Source organism: Vicia villosa, linkage group LG4 (assembly GCF_029867415.1).
Source record: "Vicia villosa cultivar HV-30 ecotype Madison, WI linkage group LG4, Vvil1.0, whole genome shotgun sequence".
NCBI classification, from domain to species: Eukaryota; Viridiplantae; Streptophyta; class Magnoliopsida; order Fabales; family Fabaceae; genus Vicia; species Vicia villosa.
In genome coordinates this window covers 191,530,482-191,550,705 of record NC_081183.1, presented here as the reverse complement: position 1 = coordinate 191,550,705, position 20,224 = coordinate 191,530,482, and positions in this window count along the sequence as shown.

The window sequence follows — 20,224 nt, the reverse complement described above, 5'->3', positions numbered from 1 at the left end:
TATAATAAAATTAAATAGTAATATTTTTCAGTTTAATCTACAATATAAGAAAGTTTAATGTTCTGGAAAGGACCAATATGCCCCTTTGCTTTGTTGTTGATCCACGTGGCTTGCTTCTTTGAATTGCATCCCTTCCTCTTCTTCCCATGCTACAATCTTGCGTCTCCCAACGAATTATTTTGGTTCTTTTTTTTCAAAATTTCTTTCTTGCATAAGTGAACATAAAATAAACTTTTCCATCTACTATCTTTCTTGAAAACCCAATATACTGTTTACTTTACTTAACATGTCTAATCACTTCACCTTCCTCTTTCCAATCTCTTTCCTATCTTAGTATGAATGTTTGGCCTTGCTTGCAAACATGGGTTTCTCTAAATCAATACAAACCCATCACCTTTTCATCAAGCTTTTCTCTTCTCACACCCATCAATCTTCGCCTTTGATTTTCTACAGCCTCAACCACCATATTCAAAGACTTTATAAATTGCAAGATCTTTCGAGATGATTAACGACATCAACGACCGAAAAGAGATGTGGAAGACCGCTGTCAAAATACATCAACAACACTTCTTCTTACTTGATCTCTCTCGTCCTTTTTCTCTTTCTTTTCTAAGATTTGAAGTTTTGCATCTTCTTCATTTTAACATTTTGTAGGGTGAAATTAACAGATCATGAAGATATAGCTCATAAGAGTATTTTTTTGGATGATCTACGTTTTCGTTGGGTGATGATGGTTAGAGCTGAAACGCAAACGACAATATTTATGACTTTCGATGATGGATTTATCGTCGGTGTTCGGTCGCGGTGGCTGCCGGTTATTATTTTGAATCAAATTAGATTTCAACCTTATTTTTTCTGATTTGCTCTGTTAATATGATTGTGAACTTCAAGGTTTTTGGTTTATTTGTTGTACAGTTAGAGAAAATATGGTTTTTGTTTATACTGTATCTCTCATGTTTGATAAAATGTATTAAATTAGAGGGTTTCAAATCTCTTTGGGGGCAACTTTGTTCAGACCAAATCATTGACTTTCATAGATGGTATAAACCCTGTTAGTGTTTTGTTCCTTCAAATATTGACTTTAAACAGGTTGCCTGCAAAGTGTTTGATTAAAGTTCTAAACCAATGACTTTCTTAATTTTTTTTGTTTCAGATTTGTGGTTGTTGATGTTTTATTGTTACAGTGTCTCAGGATATCGTTGGAAAATACATTTATAGGTTTTTCACCTTCGATAAGGTGATTTATTTCGGAAAGGTGTCTATTTTAGGAAGTATGAGCTAGAAGATGTTGCTGGTGATGGTGAGATGTTGTATCTATGGTAGTTGTTTTCACATGTATTTGATTTTGATATTCCTCACATGGAAATTGGAATTTAATTTTCTAAATTCAAAAGTAACATTTACATTCAACAGCTGTAACAACAATTTATATAACATGTTTCAATAAATTTTATGGAGTTTCAGATAATCCAACAAAGATGTTGGCTTTTTCTGATATCCTTTTTTTTTTGGTATAGTTCGCAGTAGAGGTGGGACAGTCGGAAGCCTGAGTTTTGTATCATCAGCTACTTCAACTTTTTGATTTTTCAGGTTTTGTTACTAAAGTAAAAACCAATGAAGTAAATTGTCTAATTTGAGAATATGGTTCATGATTTTAAAATGCAGTTGTGATTACGTTGCATCCTGTTGGAGTCTTTATATTGCGGGAATATACGGAAAAAATTACTGCTGCGATGTTGATGAGTAGATGGAAGGTTTGAGCATATAGTTCTTTCTTGCATAACTTTTCATCGTGTTCAAAAGGGAAGTTGTATAATAGTTTTAGAACCAACATCATCTTAGTTTTGAGCAATGGTTTTTGTTTCATGTGTTGTGTTATTATTGAAATGGTTTATAGAATTTATTACAAGTTCTAATTTTCTTCGATATGTAGTGCTTGTAGTATAACAGTGTTTGTTTTCAGGTCAGTATATTAGTATCAGGACAAAAATATGATCTTAGCACAATATTGAAATTGCATTGCTGCTCACACCCTGCCTCAGTTTTGGTAATGGAGTCTCTTAGAGAGTTAACCCCTCATGTATTTCAAGTAGCTGGTTTTGCATATAAGTAATCTTAGAATTTTTTGCTTATGACTTAAATGTCATTTCTACCATTGAATTTTTTGCTTAGAATTTTCTTCCATAACAAACAGCGGGGAAAGTGGAGATAGACATTCCGAGGTCATATAAGTAGATCTTTTGGTATGCACTGTAATGTGAAAAATTAAAGGATATTTTGGAATTTCATAATTTTCCCTCTAATATTTATTTTTAATGTCAATTTGAGTCTTGACACTGCAGCAGCTTCCTGATATGGTTTTTAATTAGATTAGATTAATTTGTAATCTATCGATGTGATGCTTGGTTAGTCGATTTCGATCGGGTTCACCGCAGTAGTCTGGTTTGAAATCAATTTGTAGTGATATGTTTTGTAGTTGTTCCATGCTCATCCAACTCAATGTGGTAAGAAGAAACTAACAGTGTCGTTAAACCCGAAACAAAATGTGCACTCATACAGTGGTCATGTGGTTATTCTTAGCGTAAGAGTTTGAGTGTTAATGACATAGGGAGAGAGATTCAAATTATCAAAGTAAGATTCATAATTGTGCTCTATACTTTGATTTAGTGTAGTAGAAAGAAGACTTATGCAGCCTTACAATGAGAAACCTGTTAGAACAGCCTTAATAATATCATCTTTATTTATAAACTAATGCTTTGAAAACTCAAATCTTCTCAACTCGATCAATATCTGGATCCTTTTGATGAGTGCAACTCTTATTCTTCTGGAAATGCACGCTCTTGTCGCACTCGTATGCCTGTTAATTACAGTTTTTGTAAGATGTGGGCTATATGTTCAATTTCGTTGCATATGCCTGTGTATTCCAACACCTACACATTCTAATGCATATGACACTGTTCTCCTCGGGAAATATTGCAGAGGCTTATGATCGAACAATGAAGGAGGCTATACAGTTGACAAAGTATGTTTTTCCTGATACTGCATATGCATGTTGTAATTTCATCGTGAAACACACCCTGACTTTCCAACAGGACTATAAATTCCCTGTTGTAATATATATTTTCATCTTTGATCAACTTGAATTTTCCACCAATGTAAGCATAAAGATCTCATCTTTTCAATTGTTCCATCCCCTCATATTTCTGTTTTGATTTATGTATCATAAAATCCCTTTTTGATTTCCTATAGTAATGTTTACTTCAACAATTATTTGATTCTGCAGATGAAAGTAGCTTTTATAGACAAAAAATGTGTAATTTGTCCATCCTTCAACGTTTATTTTGGTATTGTACTGAACCGAGTTTTATGCGGCATGCTGCAGGTTTTCATGCGGATAGCAGTTGATTTGGTGCAGGTCTTTCCCATTGTCCTTAGCTGCATCCAATGGTGATAGATAAACATGATTGCACCTATCCTCTACTGCTTTCTATCTCTTTTCGTGTGAAAATCCAAACAATAAAAACTAGCAAAATCATCTTAAACTGGTGAATAATTGAAACAGACTATGTATGCAACACATGTTATAGAAGCATTCTTTTATACTGCTAATATCATAAGTTTTATCACAGGACATGTTTTTGCTTTTGGAGAATTGAGAGATTTAGTAGGTGGGGGAAAGTTCGGCTACCTGAAGATTCGCCGGCCGGCTACAGAGAATACCAATTTCATTACTTTAGGAGAAGCCAATAGGAAAAAGAATTCCTTTTCAGATGTTACAGATAATGAATTTCTCAGTGGTACAGCAACTGGTTTGGATAAGTCTTTCGTTGGTTCTTCTTCAATGCCCGAATCAAGCAAATAACCGCAGATAATCATCGGTACGTCTGATTCGGTAAGTCTTTCGTCGGTACGTCATACCTATTCAATTTTCTCATTCAGATCAAGTGTGGTACGTCTGATTCGGTAAATCTTTCGTCGGTACGTCATACCTATTCAATTTTCTCATTCAGATCAAGTGCGATAGTTACACATTAAAGAGAGTGTTGATGAGGCAAGTGCATATGATGAGTGTGAAGTAATTACGGTATTGTTACACCTTCTTCCGTATGGTCATTATTTTAACCAGAGCTATTTCTAGAGGTCATGAAAAGAACATTTTCAGGGTACTGAAATGTCCATACTAACAATAATCATGGTTTCATTCAAATGTTAAGTATGTTTTTATTTATGTTCTCATTATGTTAAACTTAGTGTTTTTTGGACTGAAGGTCCTAGCATTCTCAGAGACTGTTGTTGTTGTTGATGATGAAAAGATGCTTGTAGTTGGGATTGTTGTTGTTGTTGCTGCTGCTGTATAAGTTACTGCTGCTGGAAGGATGGATGTTGTTGTTGCTGTTGATGAAACTGAGGTTGGCCCATGGATTTCTGCTGCATCAACTGGGACAATTGATGTTAAAGAGTTATGCATCATGGCAGGCTGTCCATTCTAAGACAATCCAGACAATTGAGAATTCATAAAAGCAAGGGATGACGACCTTGGTAAAACCTGAACCTGTAGTCAGCAGCACAATCAATGCTCAAATACAACTCAATTATTTTATTCCAACTCATTTGATGTTACTTCCAAGGGCTCTACACTTATAGTCATTTGCTCTATTATTTTATGTTGTTAAATATTTTAAGTTTTTACAGTTTATCATATGTGAATCTATAAATGTATGCTATAGGTTGTATTTTAATTCTTTTTGCAGTGGCATCAGGAACCGGAAAACATTTCTAAGTTTGCTTTGTGTCATAACCATTTTTTGGCCATCTTTTGTGTCTTCGGTGGTCTTTATTTGGTAAATAGTATGTTGAAGACCACATCAGCAAGTGAGTTCTGCAATACAAGTCTCCATCATATAACATGTCTCTTTTACTATATAGTTGGTTGACATGAAAAATTGTTATCATTCTTCCTGTCATATATGTTCTAAAATAATATAGTTTTGTGATTCTTATTATATGAGGAGGGATCAAATTACACCCGAAGAGTTACACCACGAGTTACACTCGTTCAATAACTACATCTCGAAATGATATTTTTTAAATTCAACCGTTGGATTGAAACATAATATCATATAGATCATACCTATAAAGTTTGAGCTTAATCTATAATGATTTACTATATCATCAAGATATCCAAAGATTAACGTCAAAATGAGCTTTCATATAACGTTAATTTTGATGTTATTCAATGACATAGTAAATCATTATAGATTAAGCTCAAACTTTATAGGAATGATCTATATGATATTATGTTTCAATCCAACGGTTGAATTTAAAAAATATTATTTCGAGATGTAGTTATTGAACGAGTGTAACTCGTGGTGTAACTCTTCGGGTGTAATTTGATCCCTCCTCTCTCTCTCTCTCTATATATATATATATGGGGAATGCTATAACCTGTGAAGCACGGGTACTCCGTTTTAGGTAAAGTACCAGTACCGGGTACCAGTACGCGTACGGTACGCACCGAAGCCGTACCAATTTTTTTATTTTTTATTTTACTTTGGTACACCAATCGGTACACATTTGGTACACGTACCCATTTTTTTTTAAAAAATTTTTTAGATAACATAATTTGGGCTTAATTAAAAATTAGATTTTTTATTTATTCTATTTATAAATAGAAAAACTGAAAGAAAAATTAAGAAATAGGCTCATTGAAAAGAAATTGGAGCACATATGGATTCATTCACTCATTGAAAAAGAATAGGCCCAATCCTCCAAAAAGATATATTGGTGGAGATGAATTGGATCTATTTGATGGAGCTGGTATTCTTGAAGTTGTGGCATTTATTTAAACAAATTATTTTTTAATTTTATTACTTTATCGTTATTTAAATAATATAATTGTTTAGTTATTTTTATAATTATATTTTTAAAGCATTATACTAACGTACCCGTACCTTAGTTTTTCTAAAAATGTCGTACCACGTACCAGTACCCTTACCGGGTAATGGGTACATACCGGTACCTATGCAACAATGCACACCTTCATAAAAATGAGTGGGTGTGTTATAGCATTCCCATATATATATATATATATATATATATATATATATATATATATATATATATATATATATATATATATATATATATATATATATATATATATATACACACACACGAGACCACGGGGTGTTGAAAAAATTACATGGCATGCAGCCATGGCAAGTGCTCTGCTGCTGGTGGCGACCACGACCCACTAGAATACTTTATTTTTTGTATTTTTGTTAGTTATTTTTGTTCCTTTTCGATTTCTACGCTCTTTTTTCATGGATGCTTTGATACTGTAACACACATATAAAGCGACATAAAAGTATGATAAAAATAATAAATGAAACTAATTAGCATGCGAATCGAGTCGAAAAATATAATGCGTTTTCACATTATCATGCTACAAACAAAATCACTAGACGGAGACATGCTACATAAAACCAACAAAAATTGTACAAAAATTGCATGGTTCAGAAAACAATTGCAGTATATGGTGGAAAGATTTATCCTACAACTTATAACTCACGCGAATAATGATTATCTTACTAGAATGTCATCACACAATATGGATGATAATTTTTCTCTAGTATGTCCTTATGTCTCTATGAGAAGTTTTTCCAAGTCTATTCGAATATAATAGAGACTGGTGTGATTAACTAAGTGAATCAATTCTTTGAATAAGGTTGGATCCTTTCTAATATTAATTTAGTCACACATTAAATTTTTGTTGAGTATTGATATTTTTAAAATAAAATCAAGAGAAAAAAATTTACTGATTTTACATTGTCAATCAATTACGATCTCAAATCATAATGTTATTTTTAATAAACTTGTATGAAATGGTTGATTGACAAACTTTTATTAAATGACAGTTATCTTTAATCTCTAAAATCAATTTAGCTTATATTAATTTTATAATCAATACTGATATACTACTTTTTAGTTTAATTATAAGTAATGATATAAACAATATTGATATTGTGTGTATTAAAACAAAATTGATTTGCTTTGTAATTGATTTAGTAATAAATTTTATGATTTGGTTGTTAATATTAATACTCTTCACTAATAAATAAAAATTGAAAAAATATATAAAAAAACCTTCTTTATCTAAATTGATTGTAAAACAGCTAGAAATAAGTGTAATTTTTAAATTTTCATGCCAAATCTCATAATTATTTAGCTTTGTTAAATAGTAGGAGTAGTTTCAAAATCTTAACCGACCCTAAAAAAGTGTAAATAAAATAGGGTTAAATAAGTTTTTGGTTCCTAAAAATATTACAGTTTTATTTTTAGTCTCTCCTGAGTTTTGACAACGGTTTTAGCTGGTATTGGCAACGTTTTTTTTATAAAAACCGTTATCTAAAAGTAGGGAGAGACTAAAATGAAAACTGCAATATTTAAAGGGACCAAAAATTTATTTAACCCAATAAAATATTATTTCCTTCATTCCCTCAATACGTTTTTCAATTCCATATTAAAGAAAAGAATATGTTAAGAAATTCACTCAAAATTCTGAGACAATGTCTGATCATGAAGATATAACTGATCATGAAAGGAATTCTCCTACAAAGAGGATCCACAAAACGGTGAAGAAAACTCCATCACCGTATGATTTGAATTCCAATGATAATCCAGGAAACTTGATAACTCAAGTACGACTTCGAGGGGAGAACTATGAAGAATGGGTGCGTGCAGTGAAAATATCGCTGCGTGCTCGCAGAAAATGGGGTTTTATAGAAGGCACCATTGAAACACCAAAGGAAAACTCTGATCAAATTGAAGATTGGTGGACTGTTCAATCTATGTTGGTGTCATGGATTCTAAATACCATTGAAGCAGATCTTCGTTCCACCATGTCTTATGCTGAAAATGCAAAAGATTTGTGGATGGACATCAAAGAAAGATTCTCTACGGCGAATGGTCCCAGAATTCAACAGCTGAAATCCGATCTAGCAAGGTGCAAACAAGACGGTATGTCAGTTGCGACATACTACGGAAAGTTGAAACTGTTGTGGGATGAGTTGGCCAATTACGATCAAATCCCGACATGCAGTTGTGGTGGATGCAAGTGTGATATATCATCAAAAATAGAAAAGAGAAGAGAGGAAGAAAGAGTCCATCAATTTCTTATGGGATTGGATGATGCAATTTACGGGACTGTTCGATCCAATCTTCTGGCAACAGATCCGCTGCCCAATCTCAATAGGGTATACTCAACAATGATTCAAGAAGAAAGGGTGAGAATGATGACTAGAACCACAGAAGAAAGAAGAGAAGAAATGAGCTTAGCCGTTCAAACAAACAAACGTACAGTCAAAGGAAGAGGGGATGGAAAAGACAAGTTTATGTCTTGTACACATTGTCATCGAGCAGGACATGACGCAGGAAGCTGTTTTCAACTTGTTGGTTATCCCGAGTGGTGGGGAGACAGACCAAAAAAATGAAGGGAAAAGTGGTGGACGAGGAAAGTCACTGCAGCGAGCAGGAACTGGACGAGGAAGAGGAGAAATTGTGCGTGCAACTGCAAATGCTGTACACACAAGAGGAACAAGTGCAGAAACTGGGGTTTTACACGGAGATGGCTCTGGCTTGGCTGGAATCAGTGCAGAACAATTACAATCGTTGGTAGGATTTCTGAATGCTCATAAAGAAAACTCCAATGACAAGATGACAGGTGAGTGTGATATGAATACATAGATAATTGACATAGGTTGTTCTAACCACATGACTGGAAACTTGAATCATATGCGAGAGATAAGAGATATTCAAAGTTGTTTGGTTGGCCTACCTAATGGAGAACATGCTTCTGCAATCAAAGAAGGAAGTACAGTGTTGGAAGGAGGGTTAAAACTTGCTAATATTCTCTTTGTGCCAAAATTGAAATGCAACTTGATATCTGTTTCACAAATGATGGATGAATTAAAATGTGTCATTCAATTCACTGATAAGTTATGTGTTGTGCAGGACCGTACTTCGAGGACGCTAATTGGAGCGGGTGAACGAAGAGATGGGCTTTATTTTTCAGAGGAGTTCGAAGAGAGAGAGCTTGCAAGACTGATGGACTCCATCCAATGGATCTTTGGCACAAACGGTTGGGACATCCTTCCTTGAAAATTTCAAAGTTAATTCCTCAAGTTAGTAGACACAGAGATAGCAATATAGTGAGTAAAGCATGTGAAGTTTGTTTTAGAGCCAAACAAACTAGAGAGAAGTTTCCTTTGAGTCAAAATAAAGCTAGTAGTGCATTTGAATTAATTCACTGTGATTTATGGGGGGCATATCAGACTCCTTCTACTTGTGGTGCTTTTTATTTTTTAACAATAGTCGATGATTATTCACGTGCTGTATGGGTATATTTGTTGACTGATAAACGAGAAGTCTCGACAATGCTTCACAATTTTTTGGCTTTAGTTGAGAGGTAATTCAATAAACAAGTAAAAATATTTAGAAGTGATAATGGGACGGAATTCACATGCATGAGAAAGTATTTTCTTGACCACGGTATAATTTTTCAAACATCTTGTACCGGAACACCCCAACAAAATGGGAGAGTAGAACGAAAACATAGACATATTTTAAATGTGGCACGAGCACTGCGGTTTCAAGGTAATCTCCCTATTAAGTTTTGGGGAGAATGCATTCTAACCGCGGGATATCTAATTAACCGAACTCCTTCCACTATTCTGAACGGAAAAACCTCTTATGAAATGCTTCACGGACAACAACCTGAATATGAACATTTGAGAATAATAGGCTCCCTATGTTATGCTCACAATTAAAGAAGAAATGGTGATAAATTTGCAAGTAGAAGTAAGAAGTGTGTGTTTATTGGATACCCATATGGAAAGAAAGGATGGAAGCTATTTGATTTAGAAACATAAAACATTTTTGTGTCCCGAGATGTTGAATTCATTGAAACTGAATTCCCTTTTGCTGTAGCTGCCACTTCACGAAATGATGCTCTTCCTAATAATTGGAATTTTGCAGAATCTATTCATGATGCAATTGATGATGTAGATGAAACAGAACACACACTTAGCATCCAAAGAAGTAATGATAAGGGAGTGAACAATAGAAGGAGTGAGTTGGATGTGGGGATTGAAGCGGGTACTTCACAGTATACAAACATAGATGAAACAATACTCTCATCCACTACATGCACCACATCAGCAAATGAGAAGGTTAATGACCAAGATGCTGATCCGCAAAACATGGAAAAGGAAGATACAACAGATACATCTATGTCAATAACCGAGCCAATGTTAGGTAGAGGACACAGAATCAAAGAGCCTTCTACTTGCTTACAGCACTATGTGACGAATACTGCTAGAAGATTGAGCCCATCCAATTGTTCACTCTCTCCAAAGGCAACCTCAGGTGCACCCTATCCCATAATTAATTATGTGAATTATGACCGTTTTCCATTGTACATCTTGCTTTTCTTTCATCTATTTCACAGGAAAAGGAGCCTATCAATTACACTGAAGCAATGAAAGATAATCGGTGGAGGGAGGCTATGCAAAGTGAAATACATGCACTTGAAACCAATGGAACTTGGACAGTAACAGAACTGCCACCCGGGAAGAAAGCACTCGGCTGCAAATAGGTGTATAAAATAAAGCATAAATCAGATGGAAGTGTAGAACGGTTCAAAGCACGACTAGTAATCCTTGGAAACCATCAAAAGGAAGGGATTGATTATACAGAGACGTTTGCACCCGTGGTGAAAATGGTTACGGTTCGTACAGTGTTAGCCGTAGCAGCCTCACGAGATTGGGAATTACATCAAATGGATGTGCATAATGCATTTCTACATGGAGACCTTGAAGAAGTTGTGTACATGAAGCCTCCCCCCGGATTTCGTCCACAAAGTTCCGACACAGTATGTAAACTTAATAAGTCCCTATACGGACTTAAGCAAGCGCCTCGTTGTTGGTTTGCAAAGTTGTCAGCTGCTCTGAAACACTATGGTTTTCTGCAATCTCGCTCTGATTATTCACTTTTTGTCTTATAAAAACCTGGGGTATACATTGTAGTGTTGGTGTATGTTGATGATCTCATTATTGGAGGTGATAATCATGATGCTATCACTGATTTTAAAGCCTATTTACATGATTGTTTTCATATGAAAGACTTGGGGATCCTTAAATATTTTTTAGGCGTTGAAGTGGCGCGATCCTCAGCTGGTATATTTCTTTGTCAACGTAAATATACTCTAGATATTATAGCCGAAACTGGGCTTATGGGAGCTAAGCCATCAAATGTGCCAATTGAACAGAATCATCGGTTGGAACTCACTACAAGTGTGTCATTTCCTCATCCAGAACAGTATAAGCGATTAGTAGGACGCCTGATTTACTTGTGCTTTACCAGACCTGAGCTTTCATATTGTGTGCATGTTCTCTCCCAATTTATGAAGGAACCTAAAGTAGATCATTGGGAGGCTGCTCTCAGAGTAGTTCGGTACTTGAAAGGGGACCCAGGTCAAGGTGTTTTATTACGAAGGAACTGTGACATGCAACTGTCTGGTTGGTGTGATTCTGATTGAGCCGGGTGTCCTTTAACTCGTAGATCTCTTACCGGATGGTTTGTTTTCCTTGGCTCTTCTCCAATTTCCTGGAAGACTAAAAAACAACAAACTGTATCTCGTTCCTCGGCTGAGGCTGAGTATCATTCTATGGCAGCTATAACAGGAGAACTAAAATGGTTAAAAGGTCTTCTTTTAACTCTTGGTATTTCGCATCCTCAATCTATGAAAATTCACTGTGAAAGTCAAGCGGCGCTTCATATCGTCAAGAACCCGGTTTTTCACGAGTGAACTAAACACATTGAAGTGGACTGCCACTACATTCGTGACGAATATCTTACTGGGAATATTGCACCAACTTATGTTTCTACTAAAACACAACTAGCAGATGTCTTTACTAAGGCTATTGGGACCACTCAATTCACTTCCTTGTTAAGCAAGTTGGGCATATGTAATTTACATGCTCCAACTTGAGGGGGGGTAATGTAATTATTACAGAAGCAATATTTTTAGAAGAAAATGAATGGCTGTTAGTATGCTAGTTGTCCCATATTAATACCATATAATTGCTCTCTATTATGGTCTAGCTGTAAACATATGATATTTCCAAAAGTATCAATTTGTATAGCTTAATTTTAGGAGAGGGATTTATGAGCCTCTTTGTATAAATATTTTCCATATCAATGCATACAGGACAGATCAGAAAATTCTCTGTCACTGATTCTTTTAGAATATATCGCCTATCTCTATCTCTCTCTATATACATATTGACAGATTTTGCTCTATTCACAATAAGGATTGAACACTTTCTTTGTTGGTGTCTGCTTCAATGATTTTCCTTGTATCTTCTGTAATTTAATTTTTTTCCTACGTAATACTGCCCCCTTTGAAACAAGGCGTGGATGTGCTTCATAAATATTCTTCACTAATAAATGAACTTTGAAAAATAAACAAGACTTCTTCTCTTTGTTAGCGTAATCCACCACCTAATTAGCTACAAGCACCTCATCTAATAATTGTCTCTCCGAAACAAAAGCATTTTGACAAGGAGAAACTAACTTATCCAACACCTTTTTTAACCTAGCCATATGAAGCTTAGATAACGCCTTATACAAACAACCCACCAAAAAAATCTATCTATAATTTTTTAAACCCATATGATTGTTCTTCTTTGAAATAAGCGTAAAAAACAACAAAGAAATAACTTTAGATAAAACTCCATTTCCATGAAATTCATTAGAAAGCCGAGAAAAACCCCTTCATAAAAGCCCACATTTTCGAACGAAATAGAAGTTATAACCGTCTGGTCCCAGACTTTTGGATCCCTCACAACTCCACACCACCTCCTTGATCTCAATCCTCGAGAAATCTGCCTCCAAAGAAACTCTATCAGTTTGAGATAACACATTAAAACCAACACCCTCAAGAATAGGTCTATGGAAATTTGTTTCCTAAAAGTTTGAAGAGAAGTGTCTCCTAACCACCTCCTTCACTTCTTCTTCTGACTCCACCGAACCATTAAGAGAGACAAGAGAACCAATGAAGTTCCTACATCTCCTATCATTCATCACACATTGAAAATATCTTATGTTAGAATCACTTTCGCTCACCCACTTCAACCTAGATTTTTGAAGAAATATGTTCTCATTTGTGTTCATATTAGTGCAAGCCTTATTACTTCGCTCCTACCTGCCACCACCTCATCCATCAAATGGCATCTACAAGACCCCAATAATTTGTCTGCCTCATTGATCTTTTGCACTCCTTTGTCTATCTCCAAATACAATTATGCTAAATTATTGAGGGATATAGTTGAGATTGGAGCTTGTTAAATGAAATAAGAGATATTTGACAATATCCATCTTGAAGTCACTAAGCTACCAATGAAGTTGATGAAGTTAACAGGATACAAAGTTTGATTAGTGATGCACATTAAAATGATGATCTTGAATTGGAGAAAAAATGCTCAACTTTTGTTAGATGAAGCGTGACATATGCAAAACTAGTTTTGGAGAAACAAGGTAAGGAATAACTAATTTAAGGATGAAGATAGGAATGCAATTTTTTTTTTACAAAATAATTGAGATATGCTATAAGCAAAACCACTGGACGGAGACATGCTAATATTTTTTTAATGAAGGTCATTGAATTAAATAAACATGTTATAATTTCTTTAAAAAAAGGGACTGATGTGATTAATTAAGTGAATCAATTATTTAAACAAGGTTGAATTTTTTCTAATCTCAATTCTCTCAATGTGACTTTGATTCCTAAATAACATAAAACATATTCTATATAGTAATATAGACATTTTGCACTTGCATATTTTCAATTCAAAATCATCACTAATTGCAAACAGGTTGAACATTTTAATTCCTAAAATTATTCTAAAACACTAAAGAGATTTCATTAGAGACTCACATAGGTATGAGTAATATGTTGGATAAGAAATTGTTTTTATGTAAGATGACTTTGAAGATAGATTTGCAAGTGACTTTATAATATTTTGCAAAGTTACACTCAAGTCATATATATATATATATATATATATATATATATATATATATATATATATATATATATATATATATATATATATATATATATATATATATATATATATATATATATATATATATATATATATATATATTTCATTTTGGCCTATAAATAAAACAATTTTATGGACTTAATGTTAAGAGAATTTCTTTGGCCACCTCCTTACCTTCTAGTCCACCTCTGGTGAAAAACCCAGAATACCCCTGACTTCGGAAATGCATTTCCGAAATGCAAGAAAAAGGTGTTTTCGGAGATGCATCATCTCCGAAAGCGCCTTTTTTTTAAATTTTTTTGACCTATTTCGGAAATGCACTTCCGAAAACAGCATTTCGGAAGTTCATTTCCGAAATACTGCGCGTTTTACAGATTAAGCAAAACAGCCCCCTCCTCCTAATCATTTACCCTAATCTTCTTCCAAACTCACACCCCAAGAGATTTTTGTGCAAACCAGTTCCAAGCTACCTCAAAGGCTCCATCTACTTGCTCTATTACATTCAAAAGTCCTCCAATCCATTCAATCGGTAAGCATTTTGATTTTAAGATCTATGATTAAAATGTATATTAGGGTGTTTACAAATAGCAAAAAAAGTATTAGGTTAGGTTTATACTGATATTTAGGATGTTTAGAATGTGTAGACATAGGTTTGATGTTTGGTTTAGGGGTCTGCCATGGAAGTTGCAGAAAACTTCCTCGCAGGGGTGTTTCGGAAGTTCATTTCCGAAAACACCTCCATCCCAGTTTTCGGAAATGAACTTCCGAACTGTATCAGAATTTCAATTATTTTTGTTTCTTCTTTTGTCTCGCATATTAATCGATTTCAATTGTTTACAGGAACATGTCAGGCAACCAACCAGCACGCATAAGACAGGGTAGGGAGACCCAGACTATGTCGGCTAGACGCGAGCGGGCGGCGGCGCAGCTGGCGTCGACCCAGGGACGGGGGCATGGTCGGGGACGCCGTGTGCGAGTTCCCGTGGGCGAGGGAGAGGGTACATCTGGTTCAGGATCTAGGAGTCGGCTGACTCGGGCATCTTCTTCCCGCCAGCGAGAGGAGGAGGAGGAGGAGGAGGAGGTGGCGGCAGTGACTTACCACGAGCCGGAGGGGGTACCGGATGTTGACCCTCCAGCCGGGGAGGAAGATGAGCAGGAGGACGGCTATCCAGGAGGGCCCTTTGACACTTCCGTGTTGATTCACTACCACGATCACGTCGCTCGGCGGATCTGGGAGGGAGAGGTATTTTTTTTAATTTAACCGTTTATTTGTCACCATTTTTTATAATTTAACCGTTTATTTGTCGCTTATTTAATATATGTCACTTATTTAATATATGTCGCTTATTTTGTTTTTTTTGTAACAGGAGAGAGAGCCGCTAAAAATGGTGAACCACGCCCGCAAGATTTTCAGTCTGTTTAAACCAGCAGCTGAGTGGTTTAACGACCATGTGCGAGGTTCAGGGCTCAGCGGGCTCTGCATGACGGGGTACACCACCATCAGCACCGGCATGTAGGGGGCGTTTGTGGAGCGCTGGCACAAGGAGACGTCCTCTTTCCACTTGCCAGTTGGGGAGATGACGATCACTTTGCATGACGTGCAGTGTCTTCTCCACCTGCCGATTAGGGGGCCGCTGTTGACCCACTCCAAGATCCAGAGGATGGAGGCCATTGAGTGGATGACGCTCTACTTGGGCATGGAGCACGAGGTTGCTCACTTTGAGTGCGTCACGACTTCTGGGCCTCATGTCCGGTTCACCACACTGAGCACTTATTTTGACCACCATCTGGACGCGGCTGCCGAGGCTGAGGGTGTGGGTAACGAGCTGTTCACAGAGTATCACCGCGGCTGCGCTCTCCGGTGCTGGTACATGCATGTGGTAGGCGCTGCATGCTTTGTGGACAAGAGTGTCAGGTACGTCGACGTGACCTACCTCCGCTACTTCATGGACCTGGATATCGTTCACCAGTGGAACTTGAGGGCAGCTACTCTGGCATACCTCTACCAGAAGCTGAATGAGACCTCCAACTGGAGGACGAGGCAGTTGGTCGGATCCTGCACACTACTTACGGTACGTTTTATTTTAACACATTATCGTATTTATTTATTTATGTTTCGTATTTATTTTTAATACATTATCGTGTTTGTGTTTCAGAGCTGGATCATCTCCTACTTCTCCTGCATCCACGGCTTCCACATCGATCCTGCGTACGTTGACGCCATGCCCAAGGCCGCCAGATACGCTCTCTAGAGGGGGAACGATGCGGTGGGACCATACCGTTTGTACTTGGACCGCACGATGCACGACGACGTCACCTGGAGGCCGTTCGCCGACTACGCCCAGATTGTCCCCTTTGACGGCATTGCTCTATATTCAGGCTGGTTGGCATGCGGGACCGGCATCATGGTCCGGTATCTCCCTGAGCGGTGCATGCGTCAGTTCGGATTCATGCAGCGGATACCCAGGTCACCCTTTGAGGCAGCTCCCGACACAGTGACCCGAGTGCAGCTCACTGCCATATGGGAGGACTGGCAGCATCATGTGGTACCGCAGGAGTACCGTCTCACTCGGGTCACACAGGACTGGCACAGTGAGAAGGGGTACGTTACATGGTTCTACCGGGTGTCCCATCCTCTACTGAGACCCAACGTTCCCGGCGCTCCTAGGCCAGCACATGAGGAGATCCTGGAGAACCAACAGGCCGAGGATGACCACGCCATTGATCTCCTGCCGATCTGCCAGCGTATAGCGATGCTTGGGCGGGACGCCTTGGATCGGGGTGTCGTTCTTCAGGGCGGTCCAGATGCAGTCGCCGTGATGGAGACGGTCGTCACTAATGCGGGCCGTGCGGCGGGGTACATGCGGCAGAGGAGGGCTCAGGGTGAGAGGGTTAGGCACACCCAGTAGTGGTCGGGTTTATTTAGTTTTTGTTTTTGGATTGTATCTTGCGCACACTATTTACTATTTGGTTCGACTTGTATATATTATTTGGATTTTATTTATCGTATTAGTATTTTCTGTTTATATGTCGCTTATTTTATTTGGCGTTTGCGTTTAATTAAAATGCGAGACTGTTTAAGAAAAAACATAAAAAAAAAAACACAGTTTCTGCATAATTCGGAAATGAACTTCCGAATTCACCCCCCATGAGGTGTTTTCGGAAGTTCATCTCCGAAGACATGTTTTCGGAAGTTCATCTCCAAAAACACCCCCCATGAGGTGTTTTCGGAGATGCACTTCCGAATTATGGAAATTTTTTTAAAAAAAAAAAGCGCTTCCGAAGTTCATTTCCGAAGCAGGTGTATTTTGGGATTTTCGCTGGGGGTGACCCCCATAGGGAGGTGGCTAAAGAAATTCTCAATGTTAAACAATATCATCGATTAACGAGGAGTCTGAATGTTGGAAAATTAGAAATTGAAAAGTATAATAGCTATAAATTATTTCTTTTATTTTATTTTTTAGAAAAAGTGTGAAAATTAACATCCGGAATTGATACTATTTTTTAAAGGTAAATTTTAGATACACATGAATTTTTGTTGACTATAGATATTTTTAAGCAAAGTTTGATTAAATTTTTATTTTTCTAAAATAAATTATTATAAAAATTAATTTAGCATTTAATAATCCAAATATAAGTTGTATTCAACCAAATAATATTTTAAAAATCAGATTGATTATTAAATTGGTGAGGATAATGAATTACTGTTTTATTGGTCGAACCACTACGTCACTGATAGCACACCATGACAAAACCGAATTAAGCCGGATAATTCAGTTGAATAAATCGGTCTCATTAACAAAACTATATATTTATTAAATCGAACAAAACCAATGACTCTATCTCTAAAAAATATCACAGCATCTACAAATTTTCAAAATATAATAATTTCACATATTCATTCTTTAAATTTAAATTCTAAATATAATAACCACACACAACAAAATAATAATAAATACAAATCTAAATAAATTTTGAACCATGTCTAAATATAAATAAGATAAATTTGTCCCAAATAAGTTTTGAATAAAGTATAATTATATTTTAATTTAATTTAATTTTACAAATTATCAAAGCAAAGCCGTTTTGTCCAAAAAATAAAACATGGATTTAACCCGCCGGTTTTCAAAACCGACAATTCATCGGTTTTTACTTGTTTTGACCAGTTTACACTAGTACTGCATATTTGTTCAACAATCATACCAGACCGATGATCCATCTGATTCTCAATTCAACCATTTTGATCAACCGATTCCTTTAGTTTTTAAAACACTACAATCAAACTCAACTATAATACTTCACCATTTTAAAATTATTGTTTTAAACAAATTTTTAACTTTTAAATTTTTAACAATTGAAATTAAAATTTTAAAATCTCAATCATGCATATCCGCCTTATTACTCTTCCGAATCCAAATCTAGATATGTCTCAATATTAAATCTCTTTAACAAATAATTTTGCTGGTATTTCATGAATAGAGATTATATCTAGTTAATTTATTCAAAAAAACTACATATAATTTAGTTACTATGAAAATTTCAAAATTAATAATTATTTCAAATATTTTTTTAGTTTAATGACTACAAATTTAAATAAATAAAAGTTAATAATAATTATTCAAAATACATTTTATTTGGTGAGTGTGCAAACTTTACAATCTATTCCTACTTTAAAATTAATCGCAAATATTTTATACTTTTATTATATAAAATTTACCATGACAAAAAAAAAACATAAAAGCGTAAAACAAAGATATATGTAAAACAAAAATATATGATCCAAAATATATGAAAAAAATTAATCAAAATGAAAGAATGTAATATAATAGAATAAATCAATTTAGCTGATATTAATTTTATAATCAATACTGATTTTTTTTAGTTTAATTATAAGTGATGACTAATGGTATAAACAATATGGTGTGTATGAAAATAAAATTGATTTGCTTTGTAATTAATTTAATAATGGGTTTAATGGATATGCACCGACAGTGTAAAACAGTTTTACACTGTCATCCAATAAAAAACAAACAATTTGCCATGTCATTGAAATTTTTTAAAAATAAAAGTGTGATGGAATTGGATACATGGTTGTGATTGATTGACAGTGTAAAACTATTTTACACTGTCAGTGCATCAACCATTTTCTCTTTAATAATTAATTTATGATTTGGTTGTTACTATAAATATTCTACACATATAAATAATAATTGAAAAAGTACATAAAAATTCTCTTTCACGCTAAATCTCATAATTATTTAGCTTGTTAAATAATAGGAAATAGTAGGAGCAGTTTCAAAATCTTAACTGACCGTAAAAAGTGTAAATAATATATTATTTCCTTTATTCCTTGATTTGTTTTTCAATTTTATATCAAAGAAAAGAAAATATCACCTATCTCTCTATATATACATATGATAGATTTTGTTTTGTTGACAATAAGGATTGAACACTTTCTTAGGCGTGTGTGTGTTTCATAAGTTTTTTTTAACTAATAAAATTGTCTATTTTACAAACATGGAAGGAGATAGAAAACCTATGCTTTTGTATTTCACTGGTAAAACCCTAAACACTCACTCCTTTTGCAGTCTTTCAAATCCATCCAAGTGCTACTCTACATGGAATACAGATCCAGAATTGAAGGAATCCAAACTTGTAACCGTACAACATGGTTGGTATGTTTGGCAAAACAAGATATCAAACTATGTTAGTAACTTGTTTCTGTGGAATCCTTCTAACCTTAACAAAATCATTCTCCCACCACTTCAACATAATGACACTGACACTATTTCTAGGGATTGCATTTTGTCATCCCCTCCATCTGCAAATCATCAAACGTGCTCCATTTATTTATTTTCATCACACTCCCCTTCAATATTCTACTTTCAACTTGGAGATCAACAATGGACTAAAGTGTGCTTTTAATTATAACCAAATTGTGAGAGTTTTAGCCATGCATCCTTTGGAGGGAAGAGAAATCTTTTTTATGAACCCAGTTTACTGCAGCGGTTGCGTGTATGCAAGAATCTGCTGTATTATACTAGTTATTCAGAAACTTCAACCTAATCGCTTTACAATAAACTGCATACCTGATATCA